Below are 17,715 nucleotides of genomic sequence, written 5' to 3'. Positions count from 1 at the left end.
AGAAGTCACTTGGGTGGAACTGAGAAATAAGAAAGGGATGATCACCTTTTTGGGATTGTACAGTAGACCCCCTCATAGTCAGCGGGAAATTGAAAAAGAAATTTGTAAGGTTATCTCAGTTGTCTGTAGGAATAGTCTGTAGGGGTGGCTCAGTGGTTAGTGATGCTGCCTCACAGCGCCAGGGACCCGGGTTTGATTCTAGCCTTAGGTGACTATCTGTGTGGAATTTGCACATCCTCTCCGTGTCTGCATGGGTTTCCTCTGGGTGCTCCAGTCTCCTCCCACAATCCAAAGATATGCAGAGTTGAGTATGGCAGTCATTACAAAAGAGAAAGGGCTAGGAAATCTAAAATGTCTAAAAATCGATAAATCTCCTGGCCCCGATGGGCTACATCCTCAAGTTCTGAGGGAGATGGCTGAGGAAATAGCGGAGGCTTTGGTTGTGATCTTCCAAAAGTCACTGGAGTCAGGGAAAGTCCCAGATGATTGGAAAATCGCTGTTGTAACCCCCTTGTTCAAGAAAGGATCAAGACAAAAGATGGAAAACTATAGGCCGATTAGCCTAACCTCAGTTGTAGGTAAAATTCTGGAATCCATCGTTAAGGATGAGATTTCTAAATTCTTGGAAGTGCAGGGTCAGATTAGAACAAGTCAGCATGGATTTAGTAAGGGAGATCATGCCTGACAAATCTGCTGGAATTCTTTGAAGAGGTAACAAGTACGTTAGACCAGGAAACCCAGTGGATGATATCTATCTAGACTTCCAAAAGGCCTTTGATAAGGTGCCTCACAGGAGGCTGCAGAGTAAGGTGAGGGCACATGGTGTTTGAGGTGAGCTACTGGCATGGATTAAGGATTGGCTGTCTGACAGAAGGCAGAGAGTTGGGATAAAAGGTTCTTTTTCGGAATGGCAGCCAATGACAAGTGGGATCCCACAGGGTTCAGTGTTGGGGCCGCAGCTGTTCACTTTATATATTAATGATCTGGATGAAGGGACTGGAGGCTTTGTGGCGAAGTTTGCCGATGATATGAAGTTAGGTGGACAGGCAGGTAGTACTGAGGAAGTGGGGAGGCTGCAGAAAGATTTAAGGAGAAAGTGAGGTCTGCAGATGCTGGAGATCAGAGCTGAAAATGTGTTGCTGGAAAAGCGCAGCAGGTCAGGCAGCATCCAGGGAACAGGAGAATCGACGCTTCGGGCATAAGCCCTTCTTCAGGAATTAGAACTTTAACTGAAGAAGGGCTTATGCCCGAAACGTCGATTCTCCTGTTCCCTGGATGCTGCCTGACCTGCTGCGCTTTTCCAGCAATACATTTTCAGCTGCAGAAAGGTTTAGACAGTTTAGGAGAGTGGTCCAGGAAACGGCTGATGAAATTCAAAGTGAGCAAGTGCGAGGTCTTGCACTTTGGAAAAAAGAATACAGGCATGGACTATCTCTAAGCGATGAGAAAATTCATAAAGCCAAAGTACAGAGGGATCTGGGAGTGCTAGTATAGGATTGTCTAAAGGTTGATTTGCAGGATGAGTCCATGACTAAGAAAGCAAATGTAATATTGTCATTTATCTCAAGACGTTTGGAATATTGGCACTAACTAGAGCTTTATAAAGTCTCAGAAGGCTGCGATGTGCTTCTGAGACTTTATAAAGCTCTAGTTAGACCCCATTTAGAATACTGTGTCCAATTTTGGGTCCCACACCTCAGGAAGGACATACTGGGACTGGAGCATGTCCAGCGGAGATTCACACGGATGATCCCTGGAATGTTAGACCTAACATATGATGATCGGCTGAGGATCCTGGGATTGTATTCATTAGAGTTTAGAAGGTTGAGGGGAGATCTAATAGAAACTTACAAGATAATGCATGGCTTAGAAACAGTGGATGCTGGCAAGTTGTTTCCGTTAGGCGGGGAGACTAGGACCCTGGGCATAGCCTTAAAATTAGAGGGGGTCAATTTAGAAAGTAATGAGGAGACATTTTTTCAGCCAGAGAATGGTGGGCCTGTGGAATTCATTACCATGGAGCGCAGTGGAGGCTGGGACATTGGGTACCTTCAAGGCAGAGATTGATAAATTCTTGAACTTGCGAGGAATTAAGGGCTACGGGGAGAGTGCGGATAAGTGGAGTTGAAATGCCCATCAGCCATGATTAAATGTTAGAGTGGAATCAATGGGCCGAATGGCCTTGCTACCAATCCAATGTCTTATGGTCTTTTGGTCTTATGATGTGCAGGTCAGGTGAACTCGTCATGCTAAATTGTCCATAGTGTAGGTGCATTAGTCAGGGGTAAATATAGAGTAGGGGAATGGGTCTGGGTGGGTTACTCTTTGGAGGGTCGGTGTGGATTTGTTGAGCCAAATGGCCTATTTCCATACTGTAGGGAATCTCATCTAACCTGATTGGGTGGTAATGGTAGAGCGTTTTAACTTTCCAAACATAGACTGGGACTGCTGTTGTGTTAATGATTTAGATGAAGAGGAATTTGTTAAGTGTGTGCAAGAACATTTTCTGATTCAGTACCGGATGTACCTACTAGAGAAGGTGCAAAAGTTGACCTAAACTTGGGAAATAAGGCAGGGCAGGTGACTGAGGTGTCAGTGAGGGAACACTTTGGGCCCAGTGACCATAATTCTATTAGATTTAAAATAATGATGGAAAAGGATAGACCAGATCTAAAAGTTAAAGTTCTAATTTGGAAGAAAGCTAATTTTGATGGTATTAGGCAAGAACTTTCAAAAGCTGACTGGGGGCAGATGTTTGCAGGTAAAGGGACGGCTGGAAAATGGGAAGCTTTCAGAAATGAGATAACGAGAGTCCAGAGACAGTATATTCCTGTCAGGGTGAAAGGAAAGGGTGGTAGGTATAGGAAATGCTGGATGACTAAAGGAATTGAGGTTTGGTCAAAACAAAAAGGAAGCATATGTCAGGTATAGACAGCAGGGATCGAGTAAATTCCTAGAAATGTATAAAGGCTGTAGGAGTATACTTAAGAAGGAAAGCAGTAGGGAAAAAAGGGGACATGAGCTAGCTTTGGCAAATAAAGTTAAGGAGAATCCAAATGGATTTTATAAATACATTATGGACAAAAGGGTAACTAGGGAGCAAATAGGGCCCCTCAAAGATCAGCAAGACAGCCTTTGTTTGGACTGCAGGAGATGGGGGAGATAGTAAACGAGTATTTTGCATCAGTGTTTACTATGGAGAAGGACTTGGAAGACACAGAATGTTGGGAAATAGATTGTGACATCTTGAAAATGTCCATATTACACAGGAGGATGTGCTGGATGTCTTGAAACACATAAAGGTGGATAAATCCACAGGAGCTGATCAGATGTATCCAAAAACTCTGTGGGAAGTTAGGGAAGTGATTGCTGGGCCCCTTGTTAAGATATTTGTATCATCAATAGTCACAGGTGAGGTGCCGGAAGACTGGAGGTTGGCTAACGTGGTGCCACTGTTTAAGAAGGGCGGTAAAGACAAGCCAAGGAACTATAGACCGGTGAGCCTGACCTCAGTGGTGGGCAAGTTGTTGGAGGGAATCCTGAGGGACAGGCTGTACATGTATTTGGAAAGGCAAGGACTAGTTAGGGATAGTCAACATAGCTTTTTGTGTGGGAAATCATGTCTCAGGAATTTGATTGAGTTTTTTGAAAAAATAACACAGAGGATTGATGAGAGCAGAGTGATGGACATGATCTATATGGACTTCAGTAAGGCATTCAACAAGGTTCCCCATGGGACACTGGTTAGCAAGGTTAGATATCATGGAATACAGGAAGAACTAGCCATTTGGATACAGAACTGGTTCAAAGGTAGAATACAGAGGGTGGTGGTGGAGGCTGGCATTTCAGACTGGAAGCCTGTGACCAGTGGTATGCCACAAGGATCGGTGCTGGGTCCTCTACTTTTCATCATTTATATAATTGATTTGGATGTGAGCATAGGAGGTATAGTTAGTAAGTTTGCAGATGACACAAAAATTTGAGGCGTAGTGGACAGCGGAGAAGGTTACCTCAAAGTACAACGGGACCTTGATCAGATGGGCCAATGGGCTGAGGATTGGCAGATGGAATTTAACTTCGATAAATGTGAGGTGCTGCATTTTGGAAAGGCAAATCAGGGCAGGACTAATACACTTAATGGTAAGGTCCTATGAAGTTACTGAACAAAGAGACATTGAGTGCAGGTGCATAGTTCCTTGAAAGTGGAGTCTCAGGTAGGTAGGATAGTGAAGAAGGCGTTTGGTATGCTTTCCTTTATTGATCAGAGCGTCGATTACAGGAGTTGCGAGGTCATTTTGGGGCTGTACAGGATATTGTTTAAGCCACTTTTGGAATACTGCATTCAATTCTGGTCTCCCTTCTATTGGAAGGATGTTATAAATCTTGACAGGGTTCAGAAAAGATTTACAAGGATGTTGCCAGGGTTGGAAGGTTTGAGCTATAGGGAGAGGCTGAATAGGTTAGGGCTGTTTTCCCTGGAGCGTCGGAGGTTGAGGGCTGACATTATAGAGGTTTATAAAATTATGAGGGGCATAAATAGACAAGGTTATGTCCTGGGGTGGGAGAGTCCAGAGCTAGAGGGCATAGGTTTAGGGTGAGAGGGGAAATATTCAAAAGGGATCTAAGGGTCAACTTTTTCATAGAATGGGTGGTACGTGTATGGAGTGAGCTGCCAGAGGAAGTGGAGGAGGCTGGTACAATTACAACATTTAAAAGCATCTGGGTGGGTGCATGAACAGGAAAGGTTTAGAGAGCTAAGGGCCAAGTGCTGTCAAATGGAACAAGATTAATTTAGGGAGTCTGGGTAGTATGGACGAGTTGGACCGAAGGGTCTGTTGATGTGCTGTACGTCTCTATGACTCCATCCTGGTGCTGCTGGGATTATAGGCCAAACTCATAGAAAGACAGCTCGCTCTCTCTCTTTCTCTCTCTCAGGTGAGGCTTTCTTTGAGATGGGGTTTGAAGTCCCACACTGAAATGATGAACCCTTTTCCAGGCATTAATTCAATGCAGACCAGCTAGCTTTTACGAGGGTTCGTTGGTGGATAGGGCCCCTTGTAAAATCCATCTCTGTGAAAACAAATGTCATATCTTCAGGTGGTGTTGCCAAGGCCAGATATGAAAATGAACAGGGGTTCAAGATAACTCCTTTGGGTTACCATGTTGGTGGAGCAGGATAAGAAGCAAACATATCTCTGGTAACGACAAGATCAATAAGCATGGATAAGTATTTAGATTGCATTTACAACGCAAAAGCCTATGGGCCAATTATTGGAAAATGGGACCAGGTTAATTTAGGATATCTGGTCGGCATGGATGAGCTTGACCAAAGAGTCTGTTCTGTGCTTTACACCTTTATGACTCTATGACACTATGTGCTGAAAGGCCTTTCCTGGCTTTGTCAGAGTTGTCCACCCTACCTGGATGGCAGTGGAGATGTTTTGGTTGAAGATAGGGCATGTCAAAGACTATGCAAAGATAAAGTAAGAGAGAAGCTTTACTTCAGTCACAGTGACATGAATTATCATTTTTTGACTTCAATAAACCGTTTTGACACTATGATGCAGCAGCAACTGATTTGGAAGGAAACAGACATGGAATTGTAGGAAAAGTGGGAATGGCTCTGTGAGGACAACACATTCGAGGAGTTTGCTCAGGAATGGGAATTTGCAGACAAGAGAAGAAAAAAAAAAAAAGTGTACAAGATGATTAGGGGGTTAGATAGGGTTGACAGTGTGAACCTTTTCCCGCGTATGGAGTCGGGTATTACAAGGGGGCATAGCTTTAAATTAAGGGGGGGTAGATATAGGACTGAAGTTAGGGGTAGGTTCTTCACTCAGCGAGTCGTAAGTTCATGGAATGCCCTGCCAGTAGCAGTGGTGGACTCTCCCTCTTTATGGGCATTTAAGCGGGCATTGGATAGGTATATGGAGGATAGTGGGTTAGTATAGGTTAGGTGGGCTTGGATCGGCGCAACATCGAGGGCCAAAGGGCCTGTACTGCGCTGTATTCTTCTATGTTCTATGTTCTATGTTCTAGATGGCACTTTTCATTGAAGGTTGTGTCAAGTGCTGTTTTACTTTCAGGGATTGACAGATTTAATGGGGTACTGGGCTAATGGTCGGATACTTGGTAGTGTGGATGAGCAGAGGGATCTCGGTGTCCATGTACACAGATCTTTGAAAGTTGCCACCCAGGTAAATAGTGCGGTGAAGAAGGCATATGGCGTACTGGCTTTTATTGGTAGAGGAATTGAGTTCCGGAGTCCTGAGGTCATGTTGCAGTTGTATAAGACTCTGGTGCGGCCGCATCTGGAGTATTGTGTGCAGTTTTGGTCGCCATACTATAGGAAGGATGTGGAGGCACTGGAACCGGTGCAGAGGAGGTTCACCACGATGTTGCCTGGTATGGTAGAAAGATCGTATGAGGAAAGGCTGAGGCATTTGGGGTTGTTTTCATTGGATAAAAGAAGGTTTAGGGGTGACTTGATAGAGGTGTACAAGATGATTAGGGGTTTAGATAGGGTCGACAGTGAGAATCTTTTTCCACGTATGGAGTCAGCTATTACAAGGGGGCATAGCTTTAAATTAAGGGGGGGTAGGTATAGGACAGATGTTAGGGGTAGGTTCTTTACTCAGCGAGTCATGAGTTCATGAATGCCCTGCCAGTAGCAGTGGTGGACTCTCCCTCATTATGGGCATTTAAGCGGGCATTGGATAGGCATATGGAGGATAGTGGGCTAGTGTAGATTAGGTGGGCTTGGATCGGCGCAACATCTATGTTCTATGTTCTAATGGTGAGGAGGTCAACGCCTGAAGACCGAGAACTACTGACACTGTTGGTGAACATGGTAACCAGGAGAGGAAGTTGGATGAACAAAGAACAAAGAACAATATAGCACAGGAGCAGGCCCTTCGGCCCTCCAAGCCTACCTTTCCATACTAAAACTGTCTTCACTTACATGATCCATATCCTGTCCGTATCCTGATTAGCGGTTTTGTGGAAATAGGATCAAGGGAGTAGGAGATTGGTCTCACAGGCAAATTCTGGCTAAATTGGTGAAATGGACTCATGATTATTTGGATTAAGACCGTTAGGAGTAGCTAGATTTTTTTTCTCCAAACGGAATTCAATCCGTCCATAAATGGTTTGTGGTGATCTGAAGCAAATAGGATTTGATTGTGGTCAGTAAGGACAGGACCAAACACCAGTTCAATTATCCACCATTATATTTAGTTCAGATAGAGATGTTGATTGATCTAGTATACTCAATCCAATTAGAGAATCCATCAACATATCAAAGAAACTGCTTTATACTAAGTGATGAAAATTCATTTAAAGAACCTGGAAAGAAAGTAATCTCTTAAGTTAAAACTCCAACCTATATCAATGCCAAACTAGTTAAACTGAACAGCACCATTCAACATCATTTGTCAGCTGACAGTATGTTGTTCTCACAAATTGGTTCTTTTAGCCAATTTTCTGTCAGCTCTCCTCTTCAGAATGTATTGCCACCCTCAGCTGATACTGGTCACCATCTGGTACCTCGTTCAGGTGACTCGGCAAGCAGTGAACTTCGACAAGATACTGACAACAGTGCAGATGACACCCGAGGCCCTCAGACACGCATGCAGAATTTTTATCACAGGTCACTGAATAAACAGCAAGGGTGAACCTAATGCTCCTTGCACCCCCTCCTTAAGGGCATTATCGCCAACTGTGTCATTCCTGCCACCATTGCAATGGCCGAATTGCAACTTGTTTTGCCAAGTGTGGAACTATGATGGTACAGTCCCAATAAACCATGGCAACAAGCTTCACTCTTTCTCAGAGCCCCCAAGGCCAGAGACACCATTTCTTGTCTTTGGCCAGTGAGCAAGCAAGTGCCCAACTGGTGAGCCTGGCAAGGTTCCTCAATAATATATTGCCCATGACTGGTCACTTGGAGCTGAGTACTGCCTATTGCTGGTAAATCTAATCTTACTGATCATCACAGCAGACAGTTGCTGAGAATTCAGTCCAGGACAGTTTATGACTACTCAGTGATCAGAACTGTAACAGTTCTTTGACAGCGTTTGACCCAGAAATTGAATTTGACTACATCTTTGGAGTTCTTTGAGGCAGGAGTGGACAGGGTAGGGAAAGACCAACTGATAGGCGGAGTGCATATGGATTCCAAAGGGTATTTGATAACATGCCACATAAAAGGTTACTTGACAAGTTAAGAGCTCATGGTGTAGGGAGTGAGATTGTAGCATGAGATTGAGGATTTGCTAACCAGCCAGAAATAGAGAGTTGAGGTAAATTGGTCATGTTCAGCTTGGCAAACCCCTGCTGGTGGAGTGCTGTAGGGAATCTGTGATGGAGTTTTATTAATTTACAATCTAGGTTAATGCCTTTCATGAAGGGACCAGAGTTGAAAAAGTGGTGTAGATAGATTAAGTGAATGGGCAAACATTTGGAGGATGAAATATAATGGTGAGAAATGTGTCATTGTTCACTTTGGCAAGCAAAGAGGAAAGCTGAATATTATTTAAAAGGAGAAAGACTATAGAATTCTGCGGTGTAGGCGGTCTGGATGTTTTTGTACATTAATCAAAACAAAATAGGTACAGCAAGTAATTAGGATGGAAAATGGAAGTTTGTCTTTATTACAAGGGGAATGGAATATAAAAGCAAGGAAGTCTTTCCACAACTGTAGAGGGAATGGGGGAGGGGTCTTAAGGAGGATATGTACTGGAGGCAGATCAGAGAAGGTTCACTGGATTGATCAAGATGTTGGCTTATGAGAAAGTTTGAGTAGTTTGGGCCTACTCTCCTCGGAGCTTAGAAAAAAGAGGGATAATCTTATTGAGATGCAATATTTTGAGGGGTCTTGCCAGGGTAGATGCTGAGAGATAGTTTCCTGTCATGAACTAGCGGGCATGATTTCAAAATCAAAGGTTTGAAGACTGAGCTGAGGAGGAATTCCTTCTCTCAGAGGGCTGCTAATAGTTGTAATTATCTACTTCAACTCGCAGAAAGCACTGGAGCTTGGGTCATTTAACATATTCAAGGCTGAGATAGAGAGATTTTTAATTGATAAAGAAGTCATGGTCCATGGTGGACTGGGATAAAAATAGATTTACAACTAACAGCTAGATAAGCAATGGAAGGGCAGGTTGGAGGGGCCAAATGGCCTCATCCTACTCTTATTCCTCATGTTCATAGGTGCGACCACTGAGAGTGTCTTCTTTTACATCATTTTGTCACTTACCAGCTAATCCCAGACCAGTAGATGTGGAATCCAAAGTCTTTCTACATGAAGTTAAGTTGCATGGGCGATGCTGTAAGGATTTCTGGAACAGGAGGTGGCCATTTGGCACTTGTAGCTTGTTCCATTCCCATATCTTATCCAAATAATCTGTGCGCGGACTTTATATCTTAACATCCTGAACAGGTAACTACTTTATATAAACCAAAAAGGCAAAGCATTGCGAATTGACCATGACTTTTCCACAACAAAGTCAAATTAAGCAAAACTTTTGCCTGATGGTTTAGCAACTTTGCTGAAGGTATGGCTGAGCTGTACAATTCAGAAAGAACCCATTTTGATCCTCAGTTGTTGTTGGGACACCACAATTGATCTCAGTATAATTTGTTGTGAAGAACAACTGGCTTTGGTGCCCTGATTGGAAACTGCATTTTAAGTGACAATAGGAGCTGTTGAACAAGCACAGTATTGAACTGAACTAGGGTGCCTATCATGGCCAAATGCTGACCAGCGTTTACTTTTCAGGATTCAATATCAAACAGTAACCTCTTGAGTGACATACAAAAGGAAACAGTGAAAGAAGACAATGCCTTGAGGAGAGGAGAAAGGGAATACAAGAAGATTATGCTGACACTGTGCAGATCCTTGCGAGCTCTCTAACAACTCTTCTATCTGTTCTACACTTTTATCTGTATGTCCTTGTTTACTATTCACTGCCTGTGCTACTCATAAACAAAGCTTTTCACTGTGCTTAGGTACACATGACAATAAAGAAATCAAATCAAAATGATCAGAGTAAGCAGTCAGGTTTAAAAATCGCACTAATTAATCCCTTCCTTGAATGGCTGCACTAAACTTGCTACTCAACCACCATCTTCAATATGTGGGATTTCTTATGGCGTTAATGGACTTTCATCATCATCATCATCATCTGCTTCTTAATCAGATAGTTTTTAACTTGGTCAGTCTGTGTGTGCATAAAACTTGTTAATTCAATGTTGCTTCATTTAAATTTCCACAGGTTGATGTTTTAACCATTACAGAATAATCTAAGCGGGACAGGCAGGGAGTATTTTGTTCGGATAACTGATTGTTTGGATAATGGATAATTTACAGGATCTTGAGATCTTGTTCCGATAATCCGACATTCAGATAACTGATGTTCAGATAACTGAGATTGTTCTGGATTCCCTTGTTGTTCACATTGCACTTCCAATGGGGTGGGACAGTGACTCAGTGGTTAGCATTGCTGCCTCACAGTACCAGGGAGCTGGGTTCAAACATGTGCAGCTTAGGTGGATTAGTCATGGTAAATTGCCCGTAATGTCCAGGGATGTGCAGGCTAGATGGATTAGTCATGGTAAATTGCTTGTAATACCCAGAGGTGTGCAGGCTAGGTGAATTAGTCATGGGTAATGCAGGGTTACAAGGATAGGTCTGGGTGGGATTCTCTTCAGAGGGTTGGTGTGAACTCAATGGAGTAAATGGCTTGCTTCCACACTGTAGGAATTCTTTGATTCAAACGATTGGGCAACTGGATTTTCTTTCGAGTAAGACACGACTTTGGTTTATCAGGAGTAAACTAAATTGTTTTTGATGGGAATCCCATCTCCAACAATTTACTGGTGGGGGTGGGGTTGCAAAGACCCTGGAAATGCCTGTTTTGATGCGAGTGTAGAGCCTGCGGAATCTGTCTGACATTCTCTGTTCTTCCTTTAACAGAGCCATTAAACTATTTCAAATCAATAGGTTAAAGCTCCTGTTAAAATTGCAGAAAAAGGAATCTGGTATGAGTGTACTGTTAAAGCTAAGACTGCAGGCAGTCATTTCTAGACTAATTATTTCTTCCAATCTCAATTCCCACTAAAAGCCTCATTTTATCCTCATGGCCTTGAGCTTCATGATTATAATTGACTTCACCTACTTTCTCATTTCTCATACCTCTCAACATTTTCAACACTGGATTTTCTGTCTCCTTCTTTCCTCTGAGGGAATAAGCTGAAAATCTGTCAATCATTCTCTTATAAACTGAGCTCCAAATCCCAGGATCATGTTAAAAACTGAAAGCACTGTGGACGCTGTGAATCAGAAACAAAAACAGAAGTTGCTGGAAAAGCTCAGCAGGTCTGGCAGCACCTGTGAAGAGAAATCAGAGTTAACGCTTCGAGTCCAATGGCCCAGGATTGTGCTGTTTGTTTTCGTACTTAGTCATGCAATGAGGCATTGAGGCAGCGCTTACTAACCTTCCCTAATTATCTTGGAGAGCTGCATTTTTGAAATGCTGCAAATTGTGTGAGGGTTTGTGGACTCACACAAAGCTGTGAGGGAACGATTTTGACCCAGTGACAGTGACGGAATGGAGATACATTTCCAAGGCAGGATGGTGAGTGGCTTGGGGGGAACTTGCAGGTAGGGGTGTTCACAGACACCTGCTGCCCTTGCCCTACTGGACGGTAGTGGTCATGCGCTTTGAAAGTGCTATCAAATGAGACTTGGGCAGTTGTGGCAATGCATCTGCTAGACCATCCACACACTGATGTGACTGTGCTTTGGTAATGCAGGAGGCAAATGTTGAAAAGGATGGATGAAAGGTCAGGAAAATGGCTGCTTTGGCCTAGATGGTGTCGAGCTGCTGAAGTGTTGTTGAAACTCTACTTTTGAATAGGAAGTGGAAAATCAACTAGGTGAAAATGAGGACTGCAGATGCTGGAGAGCAAAGTCTAGATTAGAGTAGTGCTGGAAAAGCACAGCAGGAAAATCAATGTTTCGGGCAAAAGCCTTTCACCAGGAATGAGGCTGGGAGCCACTGGGGTGGAGAGATAAATGGGAGGGAGGTGGGGGTGGGGAGAAGGTAGCTAAGAGTGCAATAGGTGGGTGGAGGTGGTGGCAGATGGAATTTAATCTGGACAAATGTGAGGTGATGCATTTTGGAAAGTTAAGTACAGTTTGGAAATTATACAGTGAATGGCAGAACCCATTAGGAGTATTGATTTGCAGAGAGATCTGGGTGGGCAGGTCCACAGATCACTGAAGACGGTAGTGCAGGTAGATAAGGTAGTAAGAAAGGTTTATGGCATGCTTGCCTTCATTGGATATTAAGTATAAGAATAGGCAAGTTATGCTGCAGAGTCAAGATTAGAGTGGTGCTGGAAAGCACAGTAGGTCAGGCAACTTCCACGGAGCAGGAAAATCGACGTTTCAGGCAAAAGCCCTTCATCAGGAATGAGGCAGGGAGCCTCTGGGGTGGAGAAATAAATGGGAGGGGGGGTGGGGCTGGGGAGAAGAGTGCAATAGGTGGATTGAGATGAGGATGAGGTGTTCCGCCTCGGAATACTTAACCCCAGGGCATCAATGTGGACTTGAACAGTTTCCTCATTTCCCCTCCACCCCCCCTTACCCCAGTTCCAGCCTGCCAGCTCAGCACCATCCTCATGACCTGTCCTACCTGCCAATCTTCCTTCCAATCCATCCGCTACACCCTCCTCTCCAAACTATCACCTTCATCCCCCACCTCCATTCACCTATTGCACTCTTAGCTACCTTCTCCCTAGCCCCAACCCCCTCACATTTATCTCTCCACCCCAGAGGCTCCCAGCCTCATTCCTGGTGAGAGGCTTTTGCCCGAAACATTGATTTTCCTGCCCCTCGGATGCTGACTGAACTGCTGTGCTTTTCCAGCACCATTCTCATCTTGAATAAGAAGTGGAAAGTCAAACACCTGATTTTTATCTTGTAGGTGGTGGATGGGTACTGGGGAAAAGAGGAGGGAAAGTCAGTCAGCATGGTGGCTCAGTGGTTAGCACTGCTACCTCACAGCACCAGGGACCCAGGTTCGATCCCAGCCCTGGGCGACTGTCTGCGTGGAGTTTGCACATTTTCCCTGTGTCTGGGTGCTCTGGTTTCCTCCCACAGTCCAAAGATGTGCCCAGGTGAATTGGCCATGCTAATTTGCCCATCGTGTTAGGTGTATTAGTCAGAGGGAAATGGGTCTGGGCAGGTTACTCTTTGGAGGGTTGGTGTGGACTTGTTGGGCCGAAGGGCCTGTTTTCACACTGTAGGGAATCTAATCTAAGTATTTACTGTAAAATTACTAAAATATGATCTGCTCTTGTCATCTCAGTATTTATATGGATTGTTCAGGTTTAGTTTCTGGCCAATGGCAACCCCCAGGATATTGAGAGAGTGGGAAGTGAGTGATGGTGATGCCATTGATTGTCAAGGGATGATGGATAAAATCTCTCTTGGAGGAGATATTTCCCGGCACTTTGAGGCATGAATGTTACTTGCCCCTTTTCAGCCAAACCTGAATGTGTCCTAGTCTTGATACATATGAACATGAGCTGTGTCAGCAACTGAAGATTCGCAATGGTGCTGAAAGTTGTGCAATCATCAGTGTACATTCCCACTTCTGATCCTATAATGGAGGGAACGTCATTGATGAAGCAGCTGAAGATGGTTGGGCCTAGGACACTACCCGTGCTGGTAGGTGGGACTAGATTGGGTTGGGATATCTGGTCGGCATGGATGAGTTGGACCGAAGTGTCTGTTTCCATGCTGTACATCTCTATGACTCTAACTAGTTGCACCGCCTGGCCAAGCTGTTTCAATATCCCAACCCAATCTTTCTGGAGTTCAAACCTTCAGTACTATTGTTGGAATGTTAACAGGGCCCATAGCCTTAATACCTTAACTCTAAGGATAGTTACATTTGCAAAAGGAACTAATTCATCATCAGATCGCATGGAGCATGGGTCTTAAGGCTTTAGTTAAAGATGTCATCCTTCACCATCCTCTGTACATAGCTAAGTTCAACAAAGCCTGTTGCTGTTCAGTCATTCAATGCAGTGTTTCAGATAACAGCCACATGGCCATTTGCCCCACTGGACATACATTCCAACATCAGCACACTTCTTCCGGCTCTCCTTTCAGAACTTGCTCCTGATTAAGCTCCAAATGAGATGTTGGTACTGCTGTTGGTTCTCACAGACTTCAAAATCTGTGCTCCCAAGTGTGCAACATAGAGACGGAACAATCTAGAAAGTCAGTCACTCAGTGCGCTGTGGGCCAGAGACTGCTGGGAACTGAATTTAGAGAATTTGGTTGTTTACTCTAATTTGAAGTAATGTGGGTTTAACTTGCAGCTTTTTTTAGGAGTCTCAGGGAGAGCTACCCTGTTAAAGAAAAATTACATCTCGCGAGCGCACAGAAATGTGTCAAAAAGAAGCCAGTTACAGCTGTACCAGCCTACACAAGAAGTTTTAGTGTGGAGACTGTGGCAGATCTCTACCAAATATGAGGTGTTTATAAAGATACTGCTCTGTTAAAGTAATGGTATGAATTTGGATTATTTTTCCTGGAATTTGGAATTAAGTCTTTCCAACCTTTTTGTCTGATTTAAATTTACCTGATGTTTATTTTCCCTTGTCAAATAGGTATTTTGTTCTTCATGTTCAAAGTACAGTGACAGCCTCTTGTGAATATTTTCAGGAACTGGCCTTGACATTAAAACAAAACAAAGTTATAATCTAACTGGGATTGGATTTGTCCGATATTGGAATCAGTTGAAACACACGTTTATCGATTTGTATAATTAAATATTTACATGCATAACAGTATCCTTTTAATGGAATGTGAATAGCAATCTGACTGCTGAAGGATCCATTTTGAGATAGCAAAAAAAGCAAGATGTTGTGGTACATCTTTAGCTGGCATGGCTAAAACTGCTAAGCATTACCAGACAGAACGTATTTTACTCATGTAATTATCAGGCAGAGAATAGGGGCTGTCCTCAAGACAATATGAGTTCACTAGCCTCCCAGATATTATTCAACATTGTTTCACTTCTTCAAACAAATTAACCCAATTAATTAAGTTACTAATCCCCTTCATCTAGTTTGTGTAAGGTAGAAAGTATAATATTTGGTAGGCAACGCATTGATTGTTAAACGCATGTCATTGTTTTCACATTTCTCAATGGATCTACCCCTCCCAGACCTCTCCTCCTGCTCTCCAACCCTATGGAATATCTGCACTCCCCTAGCTGAGCTCTCTTGGGACTTTCCAATTATAATTGCTCCATCAGTGCTAGCCATGCCCTGACTTGCCGAGCTCATGGCTCTGAAATTCCCTCCGTGTACATCTCTGCCTCCGTAGCTCATATTCCTCCTCGAAAATAATCCTTCAAATCTACTTCATTGGTCAAGCTTTTTGGCGATGCTCAACATTAAGTCTTATTTTAGGATGCGTTTCTGACAGTATATTAAATTAAACCTGCTCTATAAAAGTAATTGCTGCTCTTACTGAGACATGTGTAACCAATAGCAAAGGCCCCGTATGCCACGATACATCAATGCCAAAATCAAGCATGTTGTGCATTGAAATTTGCAAAAGAGATCAATCTATTTCTAATACATAAAGGTTTCAAAGGGAAATGGACTAATGGCAAACCAATGGATTTGAGTTACAGATTAGCTGTGACCTGATAGAATGTTAGAACAGGTTGAACGATTGGCACTTGTTTTCACTCCCATAAAGACACTTGAAATCAAGTGAAATAGCCACGCAACCTTTTTTCAAACTGTTTACAATACAATGCAGTCCACAATCCTTTCCAACGTCCTTATGTTCTGAAAGGGATGAGATCCTTATGCCCATGACCAGTGCGTGAGGAACTATGGCCCAGGTGAAGGACCTTTCCAGGATACCAATGTGCTCCATCTTCCAAGATAAGCTGCTGCCCATTTCCTGCATTATTTCAGTTGTCATCCAACTTGGTTGATCCCAGTGAGAAAGGAGCAACATTGCACATGCTTCACATTTTATTCCAGTGTTCAGCTCCATAAGAGGAGATGCAGATGAGGGACACAGGGCGAGCAAAGCCCTGGACAAGGGGAGTTAACTGTGGGCATGGTGTCTCAGTGGGTAGCACTTTTGCCTCACAGTGCCTGGGGCCCATGTTCGATTTCAATACAGGGCAACTGTCCGTGTAGAGTTTATAGGTTCTCCCCGTGTTTGTGTAGGATTCCCCTGGGTGCTTCGGTTTATTCCCACAATCCAAAGATGTACACGTTAGGTGGACTGGCCATGCTAAACTGCCCACAGTGTCCAGGAATGTGCAGGCTTAGTGGGTTAGCCATGAGAAATGCAGAGTTACAGGGATGGGTGGGATGGCTCTATGGAGGGTTGGTGTTGACTTGATGGGCCGAACGGCCTGCTTTCACTGTGTAGGGATTCTGTGGATCATAATTCAGAGTTAACACTGACACAACAACTTCTGGATCATAAGTGTTGAATGAATGTGGGTCCTTTCCTACACATGTAAATTTTGATTCTTCGTGAGCAGATCAACCACATGAAACTTTAAACACAACCCTATCAGGGGGAAGCTCAACTGATGGGTCAGAGCGATTTACCCATTTGGTCTTTTTAATAATTCTCTCTCATTTTGTTTAACATAAACAAACAGGAAGGAAATGATCATTTCCTTGCCATTCATGATAATTCCAAGATCAAACCGATGCAAATTTCAGTTCAATAAGAACACCAGGAATTTTATTCATAGGGTCCCGGGGGAAGTGCATATCACATCTGTTACTGTAACCTGATGCATCTGAGTTCCTGAAATTCTTTCCAATTGCCTGGATGGAGCAACACTCTTGGTACAGATGCTGATGCAAGCTGCAGCTATTGTTATAACTAATCAATCAGTCAATTAATTAAAGGAGCTGTCCTGTCTGTATCCTAATGGACCAACTAAAGAGATGGTTTCACTGCTGATTCTGTTTATTTTCTGACCCTAGATTTTAAATCTTTTATAAATTTACAAGCTGCTATGTATTAGTCTGCAGCCAACACAGTGAGCTGCCTTGGCTAACGTTGTACATTCCCACAACATGGAGGATTGAAAGTGGGCTGTTTCATTTAAAATTCAAGAGCAGACTTAAAATTAGCCTAATCCCACTTTCCCACTCTTCATCCATGACCCTGCAAGCCAACTCAGCATGTATCTGACTCTTTTTAAAATATGAAAAGGGTTTCTGCCAGTACCAGACTTTCTGGCAGCAAATTCCAGTCCACTATCATGCTCTGGCATTTTGTTTCAATTCATTCAGGGGCTGTCAGTGCCTGGGCCAGCATTCATTGCACGGCCCGAGCTGCCCTTGAGAAGGTGGAGAGGAGGCGCTGCAGTCCTTGCGGTGCTGGGATACACATAATGCTGCCTCTTCCCTGCACAATGCTGCCCCTCCCCACACATTCATTGCACGGCCCGAGCTGCCCTTGAGAAGGTGGAGAGGAGGCGCTGCAGTCCTTGCGGTGCTGGGATACACATAATGCTGCCTCTTCCCTGCACAATGCTGACTCCCCCCACACAATGCTGCCCCTCCCCACACAATGCTGCCTCTTCCCTGCACAATGCTGACTCCCCCCACACAATGCTGCCCCTCCCCACACAATGCTGCCTC

The sequence above is a fragment of the Chiloscyllium plagiosum genome, chromosome 3, assembly GCF_004010195.1.
Source record: "Chiloscyllium plagiosum isolate BGI_BamShark_2017 chromosome 3, ASM401019v2, whole genome shotgun sequence".
Lineage (NCBI taxonomy): Eukaryota > Metazoa > Chordata > Chondrichthyes > Orectolobiformes > Hemiscylliidae > Chiloscyllium > Chiloscyllium plagiosum.
The sequence above is the reverse complement of the archived record's forward strand: the minus strand, read 5'-3'. Positions refer to the sequence as shown.